The sequence below is a fragment of the Ranitomeya imitator genome, chromosome 2 (genome assembly GCF_032444005.1).
Source record: "Ranitomeya imitator isolate aRanImi1 chromosome 2, aRanImi1.pri, whole genome shotgun sequence".
Lineage (NCBI taxonomy): Eukaryota > Metazoa > Chordata > Amphibia > Anura > Dendrobatidae > Ranitomeya > Ranitomeya imitator.
Window position 1 is genome coordinate 630,963,274 of NC_091283.1, and position 27,422 is coordinate 630,990,695.

The following is a 27,422-nucleotide window of genomic DNA, read 5'->3' on the forward strand; positions in this document are numbered from 1 at the left end:
GACCAGAGAATACTGGTCATGCACCTTTAAGACCAGAGAATACTGGTCATGCACCTTTAAGACCAGAGAATACTGGTCATGCACCTTTAAGACCAGAGAATACTGGTCGTGCACCTTTAAGACCAGAGAATACTGGTCGTGCACCTTTAAGACCAGAGAATACTGGTCGTGCACCTTTAAGACCAGAGAATACTGGTCGTGCTCCTTTAAGACCAGAGAATACTGGTCATGCGCCTTTAAGACCAGGGAATACTGGTCATGCGCCTTTAAGACCAGGGAATACTGGTCATGCACCTTTAAGACCAGGGAATACTGGTCATGCACCTTTAAGACCAGAGAATACTGGTCATGCGCCTTTAAGACTGGGAATACTGGCCATATGCCTTTAAGACCAGGGAATACTGGTCATGCGCCTTTAAGACCAGAGAATACTGGTCATGTGCCTTTAAGACCAGGTACTTCCTTACCCGGGTACTGATGTAGAGTCGATGTGCCCCTTTAATGCAAAAATACTGTCACCCCAGTGTGAGCTGGCCGGGTGGACCAAGATGGCCACCGGGAGCTGCAGAGTTGATAAAATCTCGCAGAGAGCGAGAAGCGCCAACTTGGGGGGCGGAGCCACAGACACGATGTTGAATAGGCCCAAGCCGGGGCCTAAATCTCTGTAGCCGGCGGGCGACACCAGCGGGGCGTTCCAGGCAAGACTTCCAGGATGCGGCCTACAAATCGGCTGAAGCCGGGGACTAAATTTTTGCAGCCATCCAGAGCGTTACCTCAGAGAGGTGGGCCACAGGGAAGTGGCTGAGGCTGCCTGTCAGCATGTGGATATCCCACTGAAGATGGATCCACTCACCATTGATGCGCGTCCCGGTATGGAGCCGCCGCGGATGTGGGTTTCAGCGCTGTTCTGTGCAGCGTGGACGGTGCAGGGATAAGCCTCAATCCATCATCCGTTTGTTAGGGAGGTGGAGAGGAACCGTCCGCCTCCTTGTGCCATCCGCTTTCACAATGGTGGGACAGTGGGGGCTGCTCGGACGCCATAGAGAGGGGCCTCTGTACAGCCACGGAGTTCAGTCCGGGTGGACAGGGCCAGTTGTCCGGCATTAGGCCTGGCTCCAGGAGAGGATACATGGAGGCGACACTCCATGTGGTCGCCTGATGCTGGTGTGGGGAGATCGGGACCATGAAAGGAACCGTCGCCCCTGAAGTGAGCTCAGGCATGGCTTCCCACGTCGCAGGAAAGGGTACGGGGAGGTATACTCGCCGTGCTCGCCTGTTGATGGTTCGGGGGAGATCGGAACCTTGAAAGGAACCGTCGCCCCCTTCACTCCGTTAATTAAAAAATAAAAATTTACAGAAAAATAAACAATAAAATAAAAACGTTGGGGTCTGAAACAGACCCATGTGCCTCCTACAGACACTAAGCAAGAACTGGTTAGCTGAGAGCCAGCAGGAGGGTATATACTGCAGGGGAGGAGCTAACTTTTTTTGTATCACTTAGTGTCAGCCTCCTATTGGCAGCAGCATACACCCACGGTCTGTGTCCCCCAATGAGGCGAAAGAGAAAATGACTTCTTTCAAGAGTGAATTTTCTGATGGCTAACAAGAGTTGATTTTTGAGTAAAGCATTTTCCACATTCAGTACATGAAAATGGCCTCTCCCCAGAGTGAACTCTACAATGATAAACAAGTTTGGATTTCTTGATAAAACATTTTCCACATTCAGAACATGAATATGGCTTCATTTCAGAGTGAATTTTTTGATGGTTAACAAGATATGATTTCTGGTTAAAACATTTTCCACATTCAGAACATGAAAATGGTTGCTCCCCTGTGTGAGTTCTCTGATGATCCCTAAGTTTGGTTTTAGTAATAAAACATGTCCCACATTCTGAACACAAATATGGCTTTTCCCCTGTGTGAATCCTCTGATGTTCAACAAGAGAAGGTTTCTGAGCAAAACATATCCCACATTCAGAACATGAGTAAGGTTTCTCTCCTGTGTGAGTTCTCTGATGCTCTCTTTCCTTTGCTTTACTAGCAAAACATTTTTCACATTTAGAGCAAGAAAATGGTTTCTCCCCAGTGTGAGTTCTTTGATGTTGAACAAGGTGAGGTTTTTGAGTAAAACATTTTCCACACTCAGAACATGCAAATGGTTTCTCTCCTGAGTGAATTTTTTTATGTTTAAAAAGAAAGGATTTCTGATTAAAAGATTTCCCACATTCCAAACACGTAAATGGCTTCTGGCCTGTGTGAATCATTTCATGTTGATTGAGAACTGATTTACGTGTAAAACATTTTCCACATTCTGAACAGGAGTATGGCTTCTTCCCTGTGTGAATTTTTTTATGTTGGAAAAGATTTGCGTTTTTTGTAAACTGCTTTCCACATTCACCACATTGAAACATCGCACCGTCTGTCTGGCTTGTAACAATTTGTGATTGGTTAGGAGAACGTTCTTCAAGATTAGAGAACAGCTCTGTAGTATGAAGTTCCATAGGTACATTATGAGTGAGATTTTCTGCTGACGAATGTTGCAAGGTATCTTTCACGTCTTCTATATAATTTGTAGTTGCACAGAAGTTTTCTTCCAAGTTCTTACTAGGATTTTCTGCTAGATAAAAAATAAGATTTGATTATACTTTTTGGTTTTACAAACCACAAAATAGACTTATTTTATGATGCTTCTCAGATTTTAACTTAAATGTGTGACAAAGACATGTATTTACATGGTAGTCACTTATTTACAGGTATATGTAATAATTACCTTATCTGAACCTCCGTCTTACCCTTGTCAGCACATTCGAACCATCCATACGGAGTATTCCAAAGGTATAAAAGACTACCTGAATATCAATTTTATAGGTATATTCCAGGATAATATCAACTTTTTTTCTAATAGCTAGTTTTAACAAGATAATATGCTGTGTAGAATACACACACTAATTCTATTTACAGTACTTGTCAAAAGTTTGAAGGTGCACACTGTAGACTCAGACTGAAGGCAGCAAAACTACAACACCGTTGAAACAAATATGTATAGGATTCCTCAAAGTACGCCCCCCTTTTAGTCAGCGCTCATCGAGTTTTTCCTCAGCTCTAATTAGACTGAGAAAAAAATGTCAGCATGCTGCGAGTGGATGCGAGAATATGATCACACTCGTCAATGAAAGTCAATGTGTGCGAGGAAAAAAAAAAAAAGCACTGCACAAAGACTATGCGGGTGTCTTTTGATTTTCTCTCTCACACACACACACACACACACACACCTCAAATAAAACCCAGCATTTAATCAATGAAGTGCATTAACCCTCCGTCACATACAATATTCGGACTAACGAGTTCACATACAATGTGCCTGTCAGGCGCCTGCTGGAAAAATACCTATAATATCTAATGTTTGTAATTTCAGTGCTCTAAAAGTGATCAGCGACCTTCATAGGGATGTAATAAAAAAAGAGACTACACATAATCAGTTGCAAAAAAAAACATTTACTTAACATAAAACTAATAACTATGAAATACAAACTTTTCAAAATTCCCGCCAAATAGTCCCCAGTTCGACTCTCTCAAAAAAATGTACAAAGAAAATTTTTGAACACAAACTTAATTTTAAGGTACCTTAAGTACCATTAAAAACATATTCAATCAGAAGTAGATGCTGAGGTTTCCCCAGAAAAGTCACACTTGCAGAGCAAATAGCAAGAATTACACACCATTTTTGCATGTGTCAGGCAAATTGCTTTATGACATTTGAGACATTCATAATTTGAAAGCCTTCTGGTTCCGCTTTCCGTTTGGCAGGTGGTGCATCTCCTTCTTTTGTGAGGTGGTGCAGATGGTGACTTTTCACCATCATCTTCTGGGCGGAACCTTTTGAGCTGAACTTGAAGGCGAGAGGGGATACCGATTGTTTTCACGCTTCTCCTGCGTAGCTCTCCAAGTACTAGTTCATGGGCCAATTTTTTCAGATACAATCGTCTACGGAGTGGTTCAAGCTTGTTTTCAAGATAAATTACTTGTGAATTTATACCACCCAAATTCAACATAGCAAAAAATATGACCATTGGCCAGCGTTTGATGTTTCTGCTGACGTTGAAAGTGGAGCACATCTGATCTGCTGTATCCACACCCCCTTTGGTGGCATTGTAAAATGTAATTATCTCCGGTTTTTTTTTCTGCCCCAGTCCCAGGATCGATGGCAGCATCATCATGAAGTGTTGATAGAAGAAGTACGATTTTTTTGGCATGTGGTACATAGGAAACTAAAGCCTTTCCATTATGGAATGCAAACATACTGCTGTACTGTTGTCTCTCTTTCACACTTACAAACTGTGGCGGCAATTCCCTTTTGTTTTTTCTTACAGTTCCCACATATGACAGCTTCTGAATTTTCAGATAATCAATCAGATCACAACTTGCAAACCAATTGTCAGCTGTAATATTGCGACCTGATCCAAATAAGGGTTCAGCCAGTCTTTTTACAACATCAATGGGTTTGTTGCTCACACAGTAAGGACCTTCTGGTTGTTTTCCTGCATAAACTTCCAGGTTGTAAGTGTAGGTCTTACTGGCATCAACAAGGGCATAAATTTTTATTCCATATTTGTTTGGCTTTGATGGAATATATTGACGAAAGGCACATCTACCACGAAAACCAGGGAGCATTTCGTCAATAGTGAGATTCTCTCCAGGGTAATAACTTTGTTTACAGTTTACAACAAATCTTTGAAATATATCACGAATTGGAGCAAGTCGGTCATGTGTTTTGCGTTCGGTTCGGGTAGTTCTGTCGTCAAACCGAAGGCAACGAATTAGAATCTTGAATCTGTTTATGGACATAACAAGGCTAAATTTTTCAACTCCATCCCCATCTTTACCCCAAAGTTCCTCCAAACTTTGTCTATTTGCCCTATAAGCTCCTGCAAGGTACAGTAATCAAAAAAAAGCACGCAGTTCTATTTCATCTGTGGGCTTGATGGTTCTGTTGCAGATGTACTTGTCCTTTATAATGTCTATATATTGGTTGGTATATGTGACAATAGAGTCCAGAATGTCATCTGTAAATATACTGTTCCAGCATTCAACTGCAGTTTTTGCATTACGTGCAGTTCCTATTACTGCAGGAAGGTGAGTAATAATGTTTAAAGGTTCCCTACGTTTTTTCTGGAATGGCTTCTTGTTCCATTTAGTATTTTTATCTTTTCCAATATAATATGATCCAACTTCTTCATCCTCACCACTGTCACCATCTTGCTCTGTTTCAGAATCCAGGACACATTCTTCCACCTCATCATGAGAATCAATCTCACTTTCCTCTCCTAAATCCTCATTCAGTGTGAGGTCTCTATCATCTAACAGCATGTTTGTTACTTCCTCAACATCAAGTTGTTTGGATAAATTGTACATTTTCCTCTCCATTTCAGCAGATAATCTGAAGCAAGAGAAGGAATATGTTAGGGAACTACTGTATATGCCTGAGCAGCACACTTTGTTTTATAAAATCTCCCTTATTTCTATTAAATATCCTCACATTTTGTGCTATACATTCATAAAACAAGCTAAATAAACTATTGTGATGAATAAAAACATAAAATACCAACCTTACTGAATGTGACGTATTCACATACAATGAGCCTGAGAGATCTGTGCAGCTATATCCTCTCCCCTGAAGCTCTGAAATCCAACTGTGATATCAGGTTTCACAGACTTTCAAGAGACAGGAGACTACCTGGAGGGAGGGGGTTTCCTCACAATCTGGTGAGGAAGGAGAAATGAAAGTAAAAGAGAAGCGCCTGTCAGATCAGTTGTATGTGACGGAGGGTTAAGTTCACAGCCCGAACAGTCAGGATAGAATAGAATAGATATGTAGATGTTAGGTGTCGAGTTCCCGCTTCTGCACAAGGGGAATCTCGAGCCATCTCCACTGCGGTCTCCCATTCTTATCCAGCCGCAGTGGAGTCTGCTCAGCAGAGACGTCGGTCCCAGCGTCTTGCTCAGTCTCACTCTGTACAAAGAGTTACTGCTGCTTTTCCTGCTTCTGCCATTGAAGTCAGTGTTGGGCAGCGGCGAGCAGATGCTTTTGGGGCTAAGTCCTGCTTTTCTCTTTCTGAGCATGCCCAGGGCAAGATCTCCCATTGGAGATCGAGGGTCACATGCTCAGGTAATGCAGCACATCCCATTGGTCCTCCAGGAAGGTCCTGAAAGGGCAAAACTTTGGTAGCAGCTTCCCATTGGTCCTTTATTGGAAGGTCCTGAACGTGCTGCAACTATATAAGCTGCGCATGACCGCACGGCCATGCGCTAGTGTACATTTGTAAATGTGTGTGTGTGTTGTGAGTGAAAGTCGCTCTTTAAATAACCCTCCCTATTGGATGACTGTTCGCGGAAGGTGTATGTTTGCTATCTAGCGCCCAACTTAGCCATCAGCACGTAAACACACAATACAGCGTCTTATTGCTGTGACCGCCAGTGCGGCGCCTTGTGCTTTCACAGCGCTTTCCTGACCCAAGCCTGGGTGGTTAGTGGCGTTCGCCAGTGCGGCACTGCATGCACTCTCGTGCTTCTATTGCTGTTACTCTGACACCTCAGTAGCGGTGTCGAGCGCATGAGGTCTATGTACTCAAATCCTGTGTCTTGTGATTGAGTTCTGAGACTCGTTGCTTGCGCTCTTGGTGTGGTACCACGGCCCTGTGACGTAACAGGGTTCGCTTCCTTCACACAGGGTGAGGTTAGCCCATGTGTGTATTCACTTTGTACCGCCATATAGTCCATCATTACTTGGCAGCAGGTTCCATCTCTGCACGGTGGACCCCGGGCTGCGAACGCACCATACTCTATCTGTCTTATTATTTGGTGCGTTCCGCTAGCCCTAACATTACACTAGCGCCAGGGTCTGGCTAGTAATGACGGACAAACAGCAATCCTTGCGGTATATCCAGCAGCTGGAGGGTAGGTTGGCGGCTCTCGAGAGCTCAACCTCAGCTGTGGATGTTACCGCAGTTGCTGTACAGGCTGCTAGCGTGGCTGCAGCAACCTTGTCCATTGCCACCCCTGTTCCGACATTATCTCGCCTCCCGCTGCCAGAAAAATTTTCTGGTGATAGCAAATTTTGTAGGGGATTCGTGAGTCAGTGCTCTATTCACCTCGAGCTCCTGGCTGCACGTTTTCCCACAGAGCGGGCTAAGGTGGGATTTATAGTGTCTCTCTTGTCGGACAGGGCGTTGGAATGGGCTACGCCGCTGTGGGAGCGTGGCAGAGTGCTCCGCTGTTCCTGAGCACTCTGAAACAGGTCTTTTTAGGACCTCAAGTCACCCATGATACTGCGCTCCAACTGCTGGCATTAACTCAGGGTGAGTCCTTGGCCAGTCATTTTGCCGTCCAATTCCGCACTTTAGCTTCTGAGCTGGACTGGTCGGATAAAGCCCTTATCCCCATATTTTGGAGGAACCTGGCTGATCACGTTAAGGACGCTCTGGCCACTAGGGAGATTCCTGCCACACTGGAGGAGTTAATAACTGTCTCCACTCGAATTGACCTCCGTTTTAACGAGCGGAGGTTAGAGCGAGCCCAGTGTAGGCAGAGGTTTCGGCTGGCTCCTACCTTCGCCAAACCTCTGGAATCTCCGGTCCTGGTTCCTGAGTCACATGAGGCCATGGAAGTGTCACAAGCGGGATCTAAGTCCCGGACCGCTTGTGCACTCAAGGTCTGTCATGTTTGCCAGCAGTCAGGACATCTAGCCACCAGATGTCCTCAGCGGTCGAGGAAACGTCAGCGTCTAGTGGTAGTAGGTGGAGGTACACTAGACACGGCGACGTTTGCCTCTAAATTGTCCTTTAAGGGGACAATTATTATAGGCTCATTCTCCCACTCGGTAGAGCTCTGCGTGGATTCTGGGGCGGAGGGCAATTTTAGGTCTTCTGCCTTCGCCCAACGTCACGCAATACCCCTGGTTATGCTAGCTCAACCAGTAACGGTACGAGTGGTGAATGGGTCGACACTGCCCTTACAGATAACACACCAGACCATCCCTTTTACTCTGTCCATGTCGCCATCTCATCAGGAGATTATATCTCTGCTCGTCATTCCTGGGGGAATTGATGAGGTCCTGTTGGGAATACCTTGGCTACGGTACCACTCTCCTCATATCGAGTGGTCCTCAGGCAGAATTCTGGGATGGGGCGAATCTTGTGGGGGTAGGTGTCAGAGGGAGTGCGTTCAGGTTGCTACTACAGAGGTACCCGCAGATCTATCCTCTCTCCCCAAGCAGTATTGGTCTTATGCAGACGTGTTCTCCAAAAGGGCGGCGGAGACCCTTCCGCCCCTATGACTGTCCTATTGATCTCTTGCCTGGTGCTGAGCCTCCCCGGGGTCGAGTCTATCCGTTATCTCTCCCGGAGACGGAGGCAATGTCACAGTACATCCAGGAAAATCTGGCAAGAGGATTCATTAGGAAGTCAGTGTCACCTGCTGGGGCAGGGTTCTTCTTCGTACAGAAGAAGAATGGGGAATTGCGTCCATGCATAGACTACAGGGGTCTTAACGCCATCACCGTTAAGAATAAGTATCCTTTGCCCTTGATATCTGAGCTCTTCGATAGGCTCCGGGGAGCAAGGGTATTTACTAAATTAGATCTGCGGGGTGCTTACAACCTGATTCGCATCCGTGAGGGGGACGAATGGAAGACGGCTTTTAACACCAGGGATGGGCACTATGAATATCTGGTGATGCCCTTCGGGCTCTGTAATGCCCCAGCCGTTTTCCAAGACTTTGTGAACGACATCTTCCGGGATATGCTTTCCACCTCGGTCGTAGTCTATCTGGATGATATTCTCATCTACTCTCCAGATATTGACTCCCACCGGAGAGATGTTTGCAAAGTCTTCGACCTCCTACGGGCAAACTCCCTCTATGCCAAGTTGGAGAAGTGTATGTTCGAGCAGGAGTCCTTACCTTTCCTAGGCTACATCATCTCTGCCCAGGGATTGGCTATGGATCCTGCCAAACTACAGGCTGTGATGGACTGGCAGGAACCCCATTCTCTTAAAGCGGTGCAGCGCTTTATGGGGTTCATTAATTATTATCGCCAGTTCATTCCGCACTTCTCAACTTTGGTATCTCCCTTGGTTGCCCTCACCAAGAAAGGGGCAAATCCCAAATTGTGGTCTGAGGAGGTCTCCAATGCCTATAACTCCATAAAATCACACTTCGCTAGCGCTCCCATCCTACATCGCCCCGATGTTGATAAGCCATTTATCATGGAGGTGGATGCCTCTTCTGTTGGTGCTGGAGCAGTCCTCTTCCAAAAGGATGCTCAAGGTCGGAAGCATCCTTGCTTCTTCTTTTCTAAGACCTTCTCACCAGCAGAGAGGAATTATTCCATCGGGGACAGGGAGTTGCTAGCCATGAAGTTGGCTTTCTCGGAGTGGAGACATCTCTTGGAGGGAGCACGTTTTCCCTTCCAAGTCTTCACAGACCATAAAAATTTGGTGTACCTGCAGACAGCCCAGCGGTTGAATTCTCGCCAGGCCAGATGGTCCTTATTCTTCTCCCGGTTTCATTTCACCCTCCATTTTCTTTCTGGGGAGAAGAACATTCGGGCCGACGCTCTCTCTCACTCCGTTGTGTCATCTGCAGAGGAGGAAGAGGAGCCTCGGCATATTGTCCCCACCGAGAGCTTGAGAACTGTGGCCCCGGTTTCGCTAGAGTCTGTGCCTCCGGGCAAGACTTTTGTACCATCCAGTTTGCGACCGGAGGTTCTCTCTTGGGCACACTCATCCAGGGTGGGTGGACATTTTGGTTCCAAAATGACATCGGAGTTACTGGCGAGGACATACTGGTGGCCGCATATGGCTCGTGATGTCGCAGAATATGTTCGGGCGTGTGTCTCTTGCGCCAAGAACAAGTCCCCTCGGCAATGGCCAGCTGGTTTGCTTTACCCTCTGCCGGTGGCGGACAGGCCCTGGGAGATGGTCAAGATGGACTTTGTGGTGGGCTTACCCAAGTCTCGTAACTACACCATTATCTGGGTGATCACCGACCATTTTTCCAAAATGGTGCACTTGGTGCCTCTTCCACGGCTACCTTCTGCACGGGCGTTGGCTGTCTTGTTCATCAAACATATCTTTCGCCTACACGGTATGCGAGACAAAATTGTTAGTGACCGGGGTCCCCAGTTTGCGTCTCGATTCTGGAGAGAGCTTTGTCGTCTACTCAGTATTGAGTTGAATCTCTCTTCGGCATATCATCCCGAGACGAATGGGTTGGTAGAGAGGGCCAACCAGACCTTGGTCACATATTTACGACATTTTGTTTCTGCCAGGCAGGATGACTGGGCATCCTTGCTACCGTGGGCAGAGTTTGCGCTTAACAACGCCGTAGCCGACTCCACCGGTCAGACTCCATTCCTCCTAAATTACGGCCAGCATCCGCGTGTCCCTGTGCCCATGCCTGTGTCTTCTGCTGACTCCAGGGTGGCAGACTGGGCTGTGGAGGCACGGAACATTTGGGACCGCACTTAGGATGCCATTCGGGCCTCCAAGGAGAGAATGAGGTCCTCCGCCGATGCTCACCGGCGTCCCGCTCCGACCTTTGCTCCTGGCGACTTAGTGTGGCTCTCCGCCCGTAACATCAGGCTGCGTGTTGAGTCCACTAAGTTTGCACCTCGCTACTTGGGTCCCTTCAAGGTCCTTGAACAGGTTAACCCTGTGGTCTACCGTCTGGCTCTTCCTCCACGCTTGGGTATCACCGACACCTTTCATGTGTCCCTCTTGAAACCCGTATACATGTCCCGGTTTTCCCGAGTCATCTGCCGGGACATTGGGTTCGTCTACGGACGATTACGAGGTGAACGCTATTTTGGGGTGCAAGGTGGTACGTGGCAAAAAGTTCTATCTGGTGGATTGGAAGGGTTATGGCCCAGAGGACAGGTCCTGGGAGCCTGCTGAAAACATTCGGGCCCCACAGCTCATTGCTGCCTTCGAGCGTAGCGAGGCCCAAGGAGGGGGGGGGGGGGTCCTAGGAGGGTGGGTAATGTTAGGTGTCGAGTTCCCGCTTCTGCACAAGGGGAATCTCGAGCCATCTCCGCTGCGGTCTCCCATTCTTATCCAGCCGCAGTGGAGTCTGCTCAGCAGAGACGTCGGTCCCAGCGTCTTGCTCAGTCTCACTCTGTACAAAGAGTTACTGCTGCTTTTCCTGCTTCTGCCATTGAAGTCAGTGTTGGGCAGCGGCGAGCAGATGCTTTTGGGGCTAAGTCCTGCTTTTCTCTTTCTGAGCATGCCCAGGGCAAGATCTCCCATTGGAGATCGAGGGTCACATGCTCAGGTACTGCAGCACATCCCATTGGTCCTCCAGGAAGGTCCTGAAAGGGCAAAACTTTGGTAGCAGCTTCCCATTGGTCCTTTATTGGAAGGTCCTGAACGTGCTGCAACTATATACAGTTAGGTCCATATATATTTGGACAGAGACAACATTTTTCTAATTTTGGTTATAGACATGACCACAATGAATTTTAAACAAAACAATTCTGATGCAGTTGAAGTTCAGACTTTCAGCTTTCATTTGAGGGTATCCGCATTTAAATTGGATGAAGGGTTTAGGAGTTTCAGCTCCTTAACATGTGCCACCCTGTTTTTAAAGGGACCAAAAGTAATTGGTCAATTGACTCCAAGGCTATTTCATGGTCAGGTGTGGGCAATCCCTTCGTTATGTCATTCTCAGTTAAACAGATAAAAGGCCTGGAGTTGATTTGAGGTGTGGTGCTTGCATTTGGAAGGTTTTGCTGTGAAGTAAACATCTGGTCAAAGGAGCTCTCCATGCAGGTGAAACAAGCCATCCTTAAGCTGCGAAAACAGAAAAAACCCATCTGAAAAATTGCTACAATATTAGGAGTGGCAAAATCTACAGTTTGGTACATCCTGAGAAAGAAAAAAAAGCACTGGTGAACTCATCAATGCAAAAAGACCTGGGCGCCCACGGAAGACAACAGTGGTGGATGATCGGAGAATAATCTCCATGGTGAAGAGAAACCCCTTCACAACAGTCAACCAAGTGACCAACACTCTCCAGGAGGTCGGCTATTCAATATCCAAATCTACCATAGAAAGAAGACTGCATGAAAGTAACTACAGAGGGTTCACTGCACGGTGCAGCCACTCATAAGAATCAAGAATAAAAAGGCTAGGCTGGCTTTTGCTAAAAAACATCTAAAAAAGCCAGCACAGTTCTGGAAGAACATTCTTTGGACAGATGAAACCAAGATCAACTTCTACAAGAATGATGGAAAGAGAAAAGTATGCGAAGGTGTGGTACAGCTCATGATCCAAAGAATACCACATCATCTGTAAAACCCGGCGGAGGCAGTGTGATGGCGCGGGCATGCATGGCTGCCAGTGGCACTGGGTCACTAGTGTTTATTGATGATGTGACACAGGACAGAAGCAGCCGGATGAATTCTGAGGTCTTCAGAGCCATACTGTGTGCCCAGATCCAGCCAAACTGATTGGTCGTCGTTTCATACTACAGATGGACAATGACCCAAAACATAAAGCCAAAGCAACCCAGGAGTTTATTAAAGCTAAGAAGTGGAATATTCTTGAATGGCCAAGTCAGTCACCTGATCTCAACCCAATTGAGCAGCATTTCACTTGTTAAAGACTAAACTTCAGACAGAAAGGCCCACAAACAAACAGCAACTGAAAACCACCGCAGTGAAGGCCTGGCAAAGCATCAAAAAGGAGGAAACGCAGCGTCTGGTGATGTCCATGAGTTCAAGACTTCAGGTAGTGATTGCCAACAAAGGGTTTTCAACCAAGTACTAAAAATGAACATTTTATTTAAAATTATTGAATCTGTCCAATTACTTTTGGTCCCTTTAAAAACAGGGTGGCACAAGTTAGGGAGCTGAAACTCCTTAACCCATCATCCAATTTTAATGTGGATACCCTCAAATGAAAGCTGAAAGTCTGAACTTCAACTGCATCTGAATTGTTTTGTTTAAAATTCATTGTGGTAATGTCTATGACCAAAATTAGAAAAATGTTGTCTCTGTCCAAATATATATGGACCTAACTGTCAGCTGTGCATGACCGCACGGCCATGCGCTAGTGTACATTTGTAAATGTGTGTGTGTTGTGAGTGAAAGTCGCTCTTTAAATAACCCTCCCTATTGGATGACTGTTCGCGGAAGGTGTATGTTTGCTATCTAGCGCCCGACTTAGCCATCAGCACGTAAACACACAATACAGCGTCTTATTGCTGTGACCGCCAATGCGGCGCCTTGTGCTTTCACAGCGCTTTCCTGACCCAAGCCTGGGTGGTTAGTGGCGTTCGCCAGTGTGGCACTGCAAGCACTCTCGTGCTTCTATTGCTGTCACTCTGACACCTCAGTAGCGGTGTCGAGCGCATGAGGTCTATGTACTCAAATCCTGTGTCTTGTGATTGAGTTCTGAGACTCGTTGCTTGCGCTCTTGGTGCGGTATCACGGCCCTGTGACGTAACAGGGTTCGCTTCCTTCACACAGGGTGAGGTTAGCCCATGTGTGTATTCACTTTGTACCGCCATATAGTCCGTCATTACTTGGCAGCAGGTTCCATCTCTGCACGGTGGACCCCGGGCTGCGAACGCACCTTATTCTATCTGTCTTATTATTTGGTGCGTTCCGCTAGCCCTAACAGTAGATTAGATAGACAAATTTAATGTCACAAGCCAACTACATATAATAAACTCCCTTTAGTGACTTTCATGTGGCACTAATGGGTGTTTAGCCTTATTAAACCTATTAAATAAATAACTAACTAAAATAAAAAAAATATGACGTGTGACCTCCCCCTATACAGTGGGGCAAAAAAGTATTTAGTCAGTCAGCAATAGTGCAAGTTCCACCACTTAAAAAGATGAGAGGCGTCTGTAATTTACATCATAGGTAGACCTCAACTATGGGAGACAAACTGAGAAAAAAAAATCCAGAAAATCACATTGTCTGCTTTTTTAACAATTTATTTGCATATTATGGTGGAAAATAAGTATTTGGTCAGAAACAAAATTTCATCTCAATACTTTGTAATATATCCTTAGTTGGCAATGACAGAGGTCAAACGTTTTCTGTAAGTCTTCACAAGGTTGCCACACACTGTTGTTGGTATGTTGGCCCATTCCTCCATGCAGATCTCCACTAGACCAGTGATGTTTTTGGCTTTTCGCTTGGCAACACAGACTTTCAACTCCCTCCAAAGGTTTTCTATGGGGTTGAGATCTGGAGACTGGCTAGGCCACTCCAGGACCTTGAAATGCTTCTTACGAAGCCACTCCTTCGTTGCCCTGGCGGTGTGCTTTGGATCATTGTCATGTTGAAAGACCCAGCCACGTTTCATCTTCAATGCCCTTGCTGATGGAAGGAGGTTTGCACTCAAAATCTCACGATACATGGCCCCATTCATTCTTTCATGTACCCGGATCAGTCCTCCTGGCCCCTTTGCAGAGAAACAGCCCCAAAGCATGATGTTTCCCCCACCATGCTTTACAGTAGGTATGGTGTTTGATGGATGCAACTCAGTATTCTTTTTCCTCCAAACACAACAAGTTGTGTTTCTACCAAACAGTTCCAGTTTGGTTTCATCAGACCATAGGACATTCTCCCAAAACTCCTCTGGATCATCCAAATGCTCTCTAGCAAACTTCAGACGGGCCCGGACATGTACTGGCTTAAGCAGTGGGACACGTCTGGCACTGCAGGATCTGAGTCCATGGTGGCGTAGTGTGTTACTTATGGTAGGCCTTGTTACATTGGTCCCAGCTCTCTGCAGTTCATTCACTAGGCCCCCCCGCGTGGTTCTGGGATTTTTGCTCACCGTTCTTGTGATCATTCTGACCCCACGGGGTGGGATTTTGCGTGGAGCCCCAGATCGAGGGAGATTATCAGTGGTCTTGTATGTCTTCCATTTTCTAATTATTGCTCCCACTGTTGATTTCTTCACTCCAAGCTGGTTGGCTATTGCAGATTCAGTCTTCCCAGCCTGGTGCAGGGCTACAATTTTGTTTCTGGTGTCCTTTGACAGCTCTTTGGTCTTCACCATAGTGGAGTTTGGAGTCAGACTGTTTGAGGGTGTGCACAGGTGTCTTTTTATACTGATAACAATTTTAAACAGGTGCCATCACTACAGGTAATGAGTGGAGGAAAGAGGAGACTCTTAAAGAAGAAGTTACAGGTCTGTGAGAGCCAGAAATCTTGATTGTTTGCTTCTGACCAAATACTTATTTTCCACCATAATATGCAAATAAAATGTTAAAAAAACAGACAATGTGATTTTCTGGATTTTTTTTTCTCAGTTTGTCTCCCATAGTTGAGGTCTACCTATGATGTAAATTACAGACGCCTCTCATCTTTTTAAGTGGTGGAACTTGCACTATTGCTGACTGACTAAATATTTTTTTTCCCCACTGTATTTAATAACCAGCTAAGGAAAAGCAGACAGGTGTGGGCTTATATAATCAGGCTGGGAAGAGACAGATAATCATTAACCTTTCCAGGTCTATTAATATCAGCTCACAGCTGATAATACATATATATATATATTAACAGTGTGGGCATGCAATGGATTACATCGTAGCTGTGGGGATTGTTTTCTAATAAGTGGTGAACGAGGGAGTGTTTCTTGCCTTTATTTCATTCTTTCCTTTTCTGTCTCTCAGGTTCCCTTACTTCGGATGATAGTTTTGTTTTTAAATTAAATTGGTGAATGAGGTGTAGGGGAGTGTTTAATTACACTTTTTTTCTGTGTGTGTTTTTATGTATGATTACTGGGTTAGTAATGGGGGTGTCTGATAGACGGCTCTCCATTACTAACTCCTGGGCTTGATGCTAGCTGACATTGCAAAGCTAACATTAAACCCATAAACCAATACCCCATTTGCCACCACACCAAGTTAATCAGGAAGAGCCGGGCAAAGTACTAGAATTGGCGCATCTAATGGATGCGCCAATTCCGGGGAGGCTGCAGGCTGGTATTTTTAGGCTGGGAAGGGTAGAATAACCATAGACCTTCCCAGCCTATTAATATCAGCTCACAGCTGTCTGCTTTGCTTGTTATCAAAAATGGAGGGAACCCCACTTCGGTTTTTTTCAATTATTTAATGTTTAAAAAGGCAAAACATCCTTTAGTGCCACATCAAAGGCAATAAAGGGTGACATTTTATTATATGTATGGGGCTTGTGAAATGAAATGTCTACATAATATCTATATATTCTACCTATATCTATGTATAAGATTGCTTTATTAGTTTGAAAACTGGCATTAAATTACAGAGAATTACAGTATGTAGCAGACGATGTTAAAAATGCATTGCATATGGATTGCATAAGCATGTCATACAGATGCTAGTTGAGAAAAGTCGCATTGTACTCGCATGACACTGGTCCTACTTTTCTGGCTCAACATTGGACCAATTTTTTTTATACGCTAGTGCGACTCCAGCCCTATTCTGATGATAACATACCCTTGGCGTTCTGTCTAGCAGCTTCATCAGATAGTCACCTGGAATGGCTTTCCAAATGCCTTGAAGGGGGGTTCCCAGAGGTGCTGAGCACTTGTTGGCTGCTTTATTTTCACTCTATAATGCAACTCATCCCAAAGCATCTCAATTGGGTTGAGGGAGGGCGATTGTGGCAGCTACAGTGGGGCAAAAAAGTATTTAGTCAGTCAGCAATAGTGCAAGTTCCACCACTTAAAAAGATGAGAGGCGTCTGTAATTTACATCATAGGTAGACCTCAACTATGGGAGACAAACTGAGAAAAAAAATCCAGAAAATCACATTGTCTGTTTTTTTATCATTTTATTTGCATATTATGGTGGAAAATAAGTATTTGGTTAGAAACAAAATTTCATCTCAATACTTTTTAATATATCCTTTGTTGGCAATGACAGAGTTCAAACGTTTTCTGTAAGTCTTCACAAGGTTGCCACACACTGTTGTTGGTATGTTGGCCCATTCCTCCATGCAGATCTCCTCTAGAGCAGTGATGTTTTTGGCTTTTCGCTTGGCAACACGGACTTTCAACTCCCTCCAAAGGTTTTCTATAGGGTTGAGATCTGGAGACTGGCTAGGCCACTCCAGGACCTTGAAATGCTTCTTACGAAGCCACTCCTTCTTTGCCCTGGCGGTGTGCTTTGGATCATTGTCATGTTGAAAGACCCAGCCACGTTTCATCTTCAATGCCCTTGCTGATGGAAGGAGGTTTGCACTCAAAATCTCACAATACATGGCCCCATTCATTCTTTCATGTACCCGGATCAGTCGTCCTGGCCCCTTTGCAGAGAAACAGCCCCAAAGCATGATGTTTCCACCACCATGCTTTACAGTAGGTATGGTGTTTGATGGATGCAACTCAGTATTCTTTTTCCTCCAAACACGACAAGTTGTGTTTCTACCAAACAGTTCCAGTTTGGTTTCATCAGACCATAGGACATTCTCCCAAAACTCCTCTGGATCATCCAAATGCTCTCTAGCAAACTTCAGACGAGCCCGGACATGTACTGGCTTAAGCAGTGAGACACGTCTGGCACTGCAGGATCTGAGTCCATGGTGGCGTAGTGTGTTACTTATGGTAGGCCTTGTTACATTGGTCCCAGCTCTCTGCAGTTCATTCACTAGGTCCCCCCGCGTGGTTCTGGGATTTTTGCTCACCGTTCTTGTGATCATTCTGACCCCACGGGGTGGGATTTTGCGTGGAGCCCCAGATCGAGGGAGATTATCAGTGGTCTTGTATGTCTTCCATTTTCTAATTATTGCTCCCACTGTTGATTTCTTCACTCCAAGCTGGTTGGCTATTGCAGATTCAGTCTTCCCAGCCTGGTGCAGGGCTACAATTTTGTTTCTGTTGTCCTTTGATAGCTCTTTGGTCTTCACCATAGTGGAGTTTGGAGTCAGACTGTTTGAGGGTGTGCACAGGTGTCTTTTTATACTGATAACAAGTTTAAACAGGTGCCATTACTACAGGTAATGAGTGGAGGAAAGAGGAGACTCTTAAAGAAGAAGTTACAGGTCTGTGAGAGCCAGAAATCTTGATTGTTTGTTTCTGACCAAATACTTATTTTCCACCATAATATGCAAAAAAAATGATAAAAAAAACAGACAATGTGATTTTCTGGATTTTTTTTCTCAGTTTGTCTCCCATAGTTGAGGTCTACCTATGATGTACATTACAGACGCCTCTCATCTTTTTAAGTGGTGGAACTTGCACTATTGCTGACTGACTAAATACTTTTTTGCCCCACTGTATATCATCTGACACAGAACTAATCCTAGCTTACTTCTGGCTGTGATGGAAAGTAATCAAGTTCACTAAGGACACTCAGTCCCAGCTCAAAACCACAAAATATCACTTATTGACACTGATGATTCAATTGTGAAATATTTTACTATTTATCTTCATTTCAAAATCATATTACAAATTCTCTCCATAACAAACAAATACAGAAATACATTTCCAAATACTCCATGCAACATGGTAAATGTCCATGACATGTCATGCATGGGGGTCTTCAGCAGATCCACATCTGTCAAACAATTCATAATGGGACACACGTTGTAAACACCACTGTCAAAGATTGAAAGCGGCATTTAACAGGTTGATAGTCAAGATTAATAACCGCGGGTGGAGCTCCACTCCACAAGCAGATGTTAGAGCAATACACATACTGGTTTGTTTCACACGTTACTTTACTCCTTGTTTTCATGTGTATTTCTTCAGCATTTTGCTGCCTTCAGTCTAAATCTAGAATGTGCACATTATAATAAAACTAAGGTAACCATAACATGAACAGGTGCGTCCAAACTTTTGACTTGTACTGTATATGCCAAAAACATCAGTGTACTCTACTAGCCTGTACAATTACAAGCGCTCTATCCTATAGAGCATATGTGGGATGTAGTGGAACAGGAGATATGCATCTGATACAAAAGCGCCAAATTAGTGACGGTAATGTGAGTCTGTCACCCCAAAACTCAGTTTAAGCTAATCAGATAGTCATATCGGGGAATTAGCCTCTATAAAAATCATATCTGTTGTTTAGTTTTCTCGAATTGGATCATCCAGAAACTAATCCTTAGGTATGCAAATAAGAGGGCTAATAGCACTCTTGGTGTGGACAAACTCTCAATGCACCGTACTGCCCCTCCCCCTTTGCGGATTGATAGTGCTTGCTTGCCCTGAGCGAGCGCAGTCCGAACTGAAAAATCGGCTGCATGCATACACACTGACACTGCAGGAGTGCACACATCCATCTCTGGCCTGCTGCAGCCACTCATCTCCATGGATCAGAGTAGAGCGGACACAGCAGACACGAGAGAGGGATGTATGTGTCTGCTCATCTCCTGCACTGACACTGTGCGCTCTGCTCATGCAGGGTCAGTGAATGTGTGCAGAGCGGTTTTCCAGTCTAGGCATTACTTACTCTAGGTAAGTCAATGCCATCAATCAAAAGAGGAGGCGGCAGAACGGAACACAGAGCCTGGCCACAGCAAGAAAGCACCCAGTATCCTCATTTACATAATAAATTAAGATCAATTTCTGGATAATCATAGTTGAGAAAACCAAGCATCAATCATGTTTTTTTAGAGGTTAAGTCTCCTATATGATTATTTGCTTAGTTTAAATTGAGTTTTAGGTGGGTCACATATTTCCTTTAAAATAGAGTAAAACCTCACTAGGATCCAGGAGCGTTCTAAAAATTGTAGGGACTCATAGGAACACAAATTGCCACCCTCTCCCCCCCCAAAAAAAAAAATTCAGTAGGGTCATAGAAGTTGTCCAGACAAGTCTGTAGGTTCAGTTGCTTATCGGCATGGCCTGGAAGTAGGGACATGGTTGGCAGAAGTGGCCGGATGCTGGTCATGGGGTGGGGCGATTCAGCAGCTGCATGGTATGTCTCCATGAGGGTACCAGGGCTGTGGATAAGGTAAGCCAAACCTCTGACTCCTCAATTTCCCTGACTCCCGACCCCACAGCGCTGGTCACTACTTAGCATGTACATAAAGTGCAGCACAGATTCATCTCAACTAAAACCCGACCGAGATCCTTAGATCAGGAAAAGAACAGACTTTTATAGGGCAATTCATAACTTTCCTAAATTATGAAAACATTTACAGCACATCCAGCACTGTCCATTTTATACCGACTCCAAACCCGACTACACCAAAATGGACTAGACTCCACAGCCCTGGAGGGTACACCATTGTCTATACCAGGGGTGGGCAATTAATTTTGCCATGGGGCCGCATGAGAAATTGGGATGGTTTTAGAGGGCCGGACTAATATAATTACCGTATTTTTTGGACTATAATTTTGGGGTGAAAATTGCAGAAAAAAAGATTTTTTATAAGATGGGGGTCCGTCTTATTGTCCGAATTTACAGTATCTTACCTGAGGGCTGGCGGTGGCAGAGCAGGGTCACAGGAGGCATGGTATCGGCAGAGGTGGGGTGATGCGGTGAGGCGTGCACCTGAGCAGGGTCCCTTCCTGCTTAGGTGGGCAATGCCACGGCCTGTTGTCCATGGGGGAGTTGCAGCAGTGGTGTGGCGATGGCAGAGGTGCGGTATGGCGTGCGCAGGGTCCCTTCCACCGGTGAGGTGACGCAGTGGCCCGGAATGCAATGTGAGCAGCAGAGCCGGTTTGAATATCGGTGGCAGCGGCCATCTTCCCGAGGCCGCGCGTGCGCAGATGGAGTGCTCTGCTTCACGGGGCTTCAGGAAAATGGCCGCCGCGATCTCCATCTGCGCACGTGCGGCCTCCCACGGCCATTTTCCTGAAGCCCCGTGAATCAGATCGCTCCATCTGCGCACACGCGGCCTCGGGAAGATGGCCACCGCCACCGATAAACAGGTGATCAACTCGGCTCTGCTGCTCACATTGCATGTGACGTACAGGGCCGATGCGTATGAGCTCGGGGCCTTCACTCCAGCCGCCAGCGGTCCTCCTCAGAAGCGTCTGGCAGCTGGCCGAGCGGTGCCAGGGGCGGCTGTCAGAAGTGACAGCTAGCTGGCGGGCCGTTTAAAATCATCAGGCGGGCCGGATGCGGCCTGCGGGCCGCATCTTGCCCAGGTCTGGTCTATACAGTAACAGACAAAAGTAGTCTGGTCCAGGATATGGCAAATTGAGAGGTACATGGGCTCTAACATCTGGCACATTCAGAGATTTTCAACAGCCATAGTACACACACAGCTGTGTTATAGCCATAGTCCACATTTGGGATGGGCGCCATACTTTGATCTCTGGACCACCAGGTATTACTCCATGTGCATTTAGTGCTTCTATTGCCCACTTTCTTGTCCACCATGTTGTGTCACATTGCCATCATAACTTTCTGCTCAGATATTCATACTTGCTTGACATTGTTGTGCATGCAGCCAGGGCCGCCATCAGGGCATTACTGCCCTTACTGCTGTATGAGGCCCGGTGAGCAGCAGTACAGAGAGGAGCACTCAGGTCCAGGGCCCAGCTCTTGTGCTTCTGCTCACCAGGCCCCATCGTGCACTAAAGTGCTGTGCGCTGCGGTCCACACATAGGTGCTGGGGCCTGGGAGCTTTCTCGGAGCTGTGCACGGCCGTCAAACCTTGACGGCTGCGCAGCTCGTGCTCTCTCAGTCTTCTCTGTACTTCTGGTCAGAAGACGGCGGGCACGTGATGACGTCATCGCATACGAACCGACATGTAGCGAACGCTGGAAGCAGAGCTGCGCTGCTGGGGAACGTCTTTGAGATATGTATAAATGTTTTCTTTATAAAATGAATTCAGTGGGTACTGCAAGTTACTATATACACTGACACTATATACTGAGCTCCTGTGTATAATGTCACCAGTGATCACTGTATTACCTGTATACTGACAATATATACAGAGCTCCTGTGAATAAGGTCACTGGTGATCACTGTATTTATTACCTGTACACTATACAGAGCTCCTGTGTATAATCTCATCGGTGATCACTGTATTAACTGTACACTGACACAATAGACAGAGCTCCAGTGTATAATGACACTGTATTACCTGTACACTATATACAGAGCTCCTGTGTATAATGTCATTGGTGATCACTGTATTACCTGTACACTATATACAGAGCTCCTGTGTATAATGTCATTGATCACTGTATTACCTGTACACTATACACAGCTCCTGTGTATAATGACAATAGTGATCACTGTATTACCTGTACATTATACACTATATACAGAGCTCCTGTGTATAATGTCATTGGTGATCACTGTATTACCTGTACACTATATACAGAGCTCCTGTGTATAATGTCACTGGTGTGTTGACTGCATTACCTGTTCACTGACAGTAAATACAAAGTTCTTGTGTATAACGGCACTTAGTATTGTGTTTTTTAATTTTTATTAATGATAGTCACCATGTGGTGGTAACATGTGGTTCGGCCATGGTAGGGTCGTATTTGTCCCCTGTATGTGGTATTATTTGGTCACTATGTGATGGTAATATGTGGTCTGGTCCTGGTGTGACGGTATTTGTCTCTTGTATGTGCTCAGTCTGGGAGCAGTGATGAAATCTGAAGTTAGCCTGAAGTTCCATGACATTATATACACCTTTTTAAAAACGAGTACATGGGTGAAAATCCAGTTCCCTAACAGAATATTAAATATGACAAGATGAAACATTATTGTAAGGAAACGCTGTTACTTACCTATTCCAATACCTAATGGCATTTCCTCCTCCTTACACGGAAGATCAGTCTTCACATTAGTGACCTCGTCTTCTCCGATAACTTCAGCCTTGATATCACGCAGATGTTCACTCTGAACAGACTAGGAAAAAATATATAAAGAACATAAGTTTGGTCTATAGATGGAAAGTTATTATAGGAGAACATCTGATGTGCCTCCTACCTGACGGATCTGCAGGACACCATTTTTCTCTGCATTATCTCGAGGACTTAGAGGACTAGGGCTTCTATCTGGTACATTTCTGTCTGTGGCTCCATCTGTGGTGGAAACAATGATATATTATCTAGTCGGTAATGAGGTGCAACTAAGAACATACAACTTGTAAGCTCGGACAGCAGCACTGTTATGTGAGCTTCACTGGCCACTTCTTAGCCGTTACTCTTAAAGGGAATCTGTTACCAAGTTTTTGCTACTCCATCTGAAAGAAGTAGTCCTCTAGTGATAATCTCCTGCTGATAAAATACTGATTTGTAAGCTCGGCACCAGTACTGTTATGTGATCTTCACTGGCCACTTCTTAGCCATTACGCTTAAGCTTAATTCCTATCACGCTTAAAGGGATTGTCCATGTGATATTGATGACCTACCCCTATCCTCAGTGACCAGCACTAGAATGGCAGCTGCTTGTGGGAGCAGTAGTGAGGTGCCAAATTACAGAGAGGAGAAGAACATCCACAAGTGCCAGCAGGCGTTAACGGGGACAAACACCAACTTACAGATGACTTGATTTTTCACACATGTGGATCCATCATACATGGCAGTGTGATTGCTTCAACATGGCAGATATTTGCATGCACTGGCATAGTGGTGAGCCTGAATACAGACTTAGGGGGTGATTCATCAAAGCTTTTACACCCAAATACTGTTGAAAGTGCTTTGAAAAGTCACAACAGATTTTGTGCAATGCACAGTGATATAAAAATCTTGCAACTTATGCAGAGCTGGGGGGAGCCACAGTGGGATGGGGAATGGTTACACCTGCCTGTCAAATTCTCGAAAAGTGATAAAAATTTTTTATGTCAGAAATCTTACTTCAGTCCATAACTGGAGTAGCGTTTCTGGCAAGGTGCATCGAGTCGCACGCCACAAAGATGCCCTAAATTCAGTGGCATGCGTCTCTTAATGAATTTGATGAATCGTACTTAAATGGGTTTTCCCACGAACAAAGTACGTTTTAATTAATAGATCTTGGAATAATAATAATAATAATTTCCACAATTGGATTTGTTAAAAAAAATGTTCCTGTGCTGAGATAATCTTATAAATGTGGCCCTGCTGTGTATTGTGTAATGCCTGTGTGTGACTGTGCAGGGACATGGTCTGATCATACCACCGCTCTTGTGCAGGGAAGGAAGCAGAAACGTATACAGGCATTACAGCACGGGATCACAGATGATTCTTTCACTGGCTGTTTTTAAGCAATGTTTTACCTCAAAGGAATAATAATTTTCAATCCTGTGCTGTCCTGCCTGTACCCTCACTTTTGCATCCTCTCCTGCCCAGGATGTGATATGTTCCTGCATGGTCAGACACAGCAGGGGCACATATATAAGATTATCTCAGCACAGGAACATTTTTTTAAACACATTCAAATGTGGAACTTATTATTGTTTAAAGATCTATTGATTAAAATGTTGATTATAATGAATTTTGTTTATGGGAAAACTCCTCTAAGTGAGGCCTCCATTAGGATTGGCATATTCAATGCCAGTCTAAAGAATCGGCCCCATAGTTGGCACGGAGCTGAATACAAACAGTTTTCCCTACCTGTTGATGTGAGAAGATGGTCAGTAATGATGTCCATGTACAGATCCTTGTGTCCTCCTACATACTCCCACTCCTCCATGGAGAAATGGACAGTGACATCCTGACACCTTATAGGAACCTGACACACAATGATACAGTCATCATCCAGACACATCATCCCTTGTGTTAGTGTATAATTCCCCAGTATTCCCAGCAGCACTCACCTCTCCAGTCAGCAGCTCAATCATCTTGTTGGTGAGGTCCAGGATCTTCTGATCATTGTATCTCTCAGGTATCAGTGAGTGAGGTGGAGGCTCCATGATGGGGCTGTGGCTCCTGCTCCAACCTTCTGATACAGGATGATAACTGCTTGGTGCGGCAGACTCAGATGTCTTCTTAGCTAATATGTAATCCTGAGTGCAGAGGGAAACAGGTAATATCATTCGGTACATACCTAGAATAAATCACCTCCCCAGTATGTTTCAGTTACACAGAAAGAAGTCATGCCCAATGACAAAGTTACAGTACATTAGATGACCAATATCCCAGTCATCAGGCTGAACACACGCCTAACTTCTACACCTCAAACTGTGATGTGGGCGTTACCAGCAGTTGGGGTGAGGCAGTTTTTTAAAACCTAATGAGTAAAGGTACCTTCACACATAACGATATCGTTAACGATATCGTTGCTTTTTGTGACGTAGCAACGATATCGTTAAGGAAATCGTTCTGTGTGACAGCGACCAACGATCAGGCCCCTGCTGGGAGATCGTTGGTCGCTGAGGAAAGTCCAGAACTTTATTTTGTCGCTGGACTCCCTGCAGACATCGCTGGATCGGCGTGTGTGACACCGATCCAGCGATGTCTTCACTGGTAAACAGGGTAAACATCGGGTTACTAAGCGCAGGGCCGCGCTTAGTAACCCGATGTTTACCCTGGTTACCAGCGTAAAAGTAAAAAAAACAAACACTACATACTTACCTACCGCTGTCTGTCCCCGGCGCTGTGCTTCTCTGCACTCCTCCTACACTGGCTGTGAGCGTCGGTCAGCCGGAAAGCACAGCGGTGACGTCACCGCTGTGCTTTCCGGCCGCTGTGCTCAGTCAGTGCAGGAGGAGTGCAGAGAAGCAGAGCGCCGGGGACAGACAGCGGTAGGTAAGTATGTAGTGTTTGTTTTTTTTACTTTTACGCTGGTAACCAGGGTAAACATCGGGTTACTAAGCGCGGCCCTGCGCTTAGTAACCCGATGTTTACCCTGGTTACCCGGGGACCTCGGGATCGTTGGTCGCTGGAGAGCTGTCTGTGTGACAGCTCTCCAGCGACCAAACAGCGACGCTGCAGCGATCGACATCGTTGTCGGTATCGCTGCAGCATCGCTGAGTGTGAAGGTACCTTAACTTCTGTGTTTGCTTTAACCACGTAAGGACCAGGGGTATTTCCCTTTTTTGTGTTTCCTTCTTGCCAGAGACAGAACTTTGTTATTTTTATGTCAATATGGCCATGCGAGGGCTTGTTTTTTGCATGACGAGTTTTACTTTTTAACAGCACCATTGATTTTTACTATATCTCGTAATGGAAAACAGGAAAAAAATTCAAGTTGCGGTGAAATTGCAACAAAAGTGAAATTTCACAACTGTTTTATGGATTTTTTTTTTACCATGTTCACTAAATGCTAAAAATGACCTGCCATTATGATTCTCCAGGTCATTACAAGTTCGTAGATACAATATATGTCTAGGTTCTTTTTTATTCGCTTGTGCTACACAGAGCAGGGCTGCTGGCTGCAACCCTGCTCTATGACGCAGAAAAGCCGGATTACTCACCAGTAATACTCTTTTAGTGAGTCCACGACAGCACCCCACTGGAGAGAGGGATCCGCCCCGCAGGAACAGGAAACCTACCGAGAAATAAAAGGGGTCGGTCCGCCTCTCCTCCTCAGTTTTGATTTCAGAGTACCCGGAGGACCGCCAGTATTAGGCAAATATCATTTATTCCATTTTCAAACTTATTTGCTCATATATGATTAAAAGAATTTTACTCAATAGTAAATATAGGGAGGGATGTAAGAGGGTGCTGTCGTGGACTCACTAAAAGAGTATTACCAGTGAGTAATCCGGCTTTTTCCCTTTCGCCACGACAGCACCCCACTGGAGATCTTACAGAGACCATCACCTAGGGGGAAACCACCGTGCTGAGGACAGTCCTGCCAAAGTCTAGGTCAGAAGTTGACGATAGGTCAAGCCTATAGTGATTATAGAATGTAGAGGGATTTGACCAAGTTGCCGCTTACATATAGTCTCAATTGGGACCTCTCCCCTTTCTGCCCAGGAGGATGCCATAGCTCTGGTAGAGTGCGCTGTTATGCCTTCCGGAGGGTTTTCTTTACTCGCGGAATAGGCCAGTCTGATAGACTCTCTGATCCACCGGGATAACGTGCTTTTTGTTATTCCATGACCCTTCTTGTGACCCTGGAAGGAAATAAACAGAGCCCTACACTGTCGCCAGCTACAGGTTCTTTCAATGTACTTTAACACTACTCTTTTAACATCTAGAGTGTGGTACTTTTGTTCTTCAGGAGTGGAAGGATTACTGAAGAAAGTGGGCAAGATTATTTCCTGAGACCTATGGAATGTCTTAGCTACTTTGGGAAGGTAGGAAGGGTCTGGTTTAAGGACCAACTTATCCTGAAAAGTTAGCAGGAAAGGTGGATCTATAGAGAGTGCTTGGATGTCACTGATTCTCCTGGCTGAAGTCAGTGCTACCAAGAGGGCCGTTTTTAGCGATAGGATCTTGATTGGTATTGAATCTATTGGTTCGAATGGAGAGTCTGTTAGGGCTTGTAAAACTAAATTTAGATCCCAGGGAGGAACTCTAGGTATCTTAACTTGATTTATCCGTTCACAGGCTGTAATAAATCGGGATACCCATCTATCCCCC

At 45.3% G+C, this 27,422-nt stretch overlaps 1 pseudogene; it reads right to left on the reverse strand.

The window, feature by feature from the left end:
- Positions 1-1,511: 1,511 nt before the first annotated feature.
- The window catches only part of LOC138666765 (zinc finger protein 420-like), a 94,363-nt pseudogene continuing 68,452 nt past the window's right edge, over positions 1,512-27,422 (reverse strand).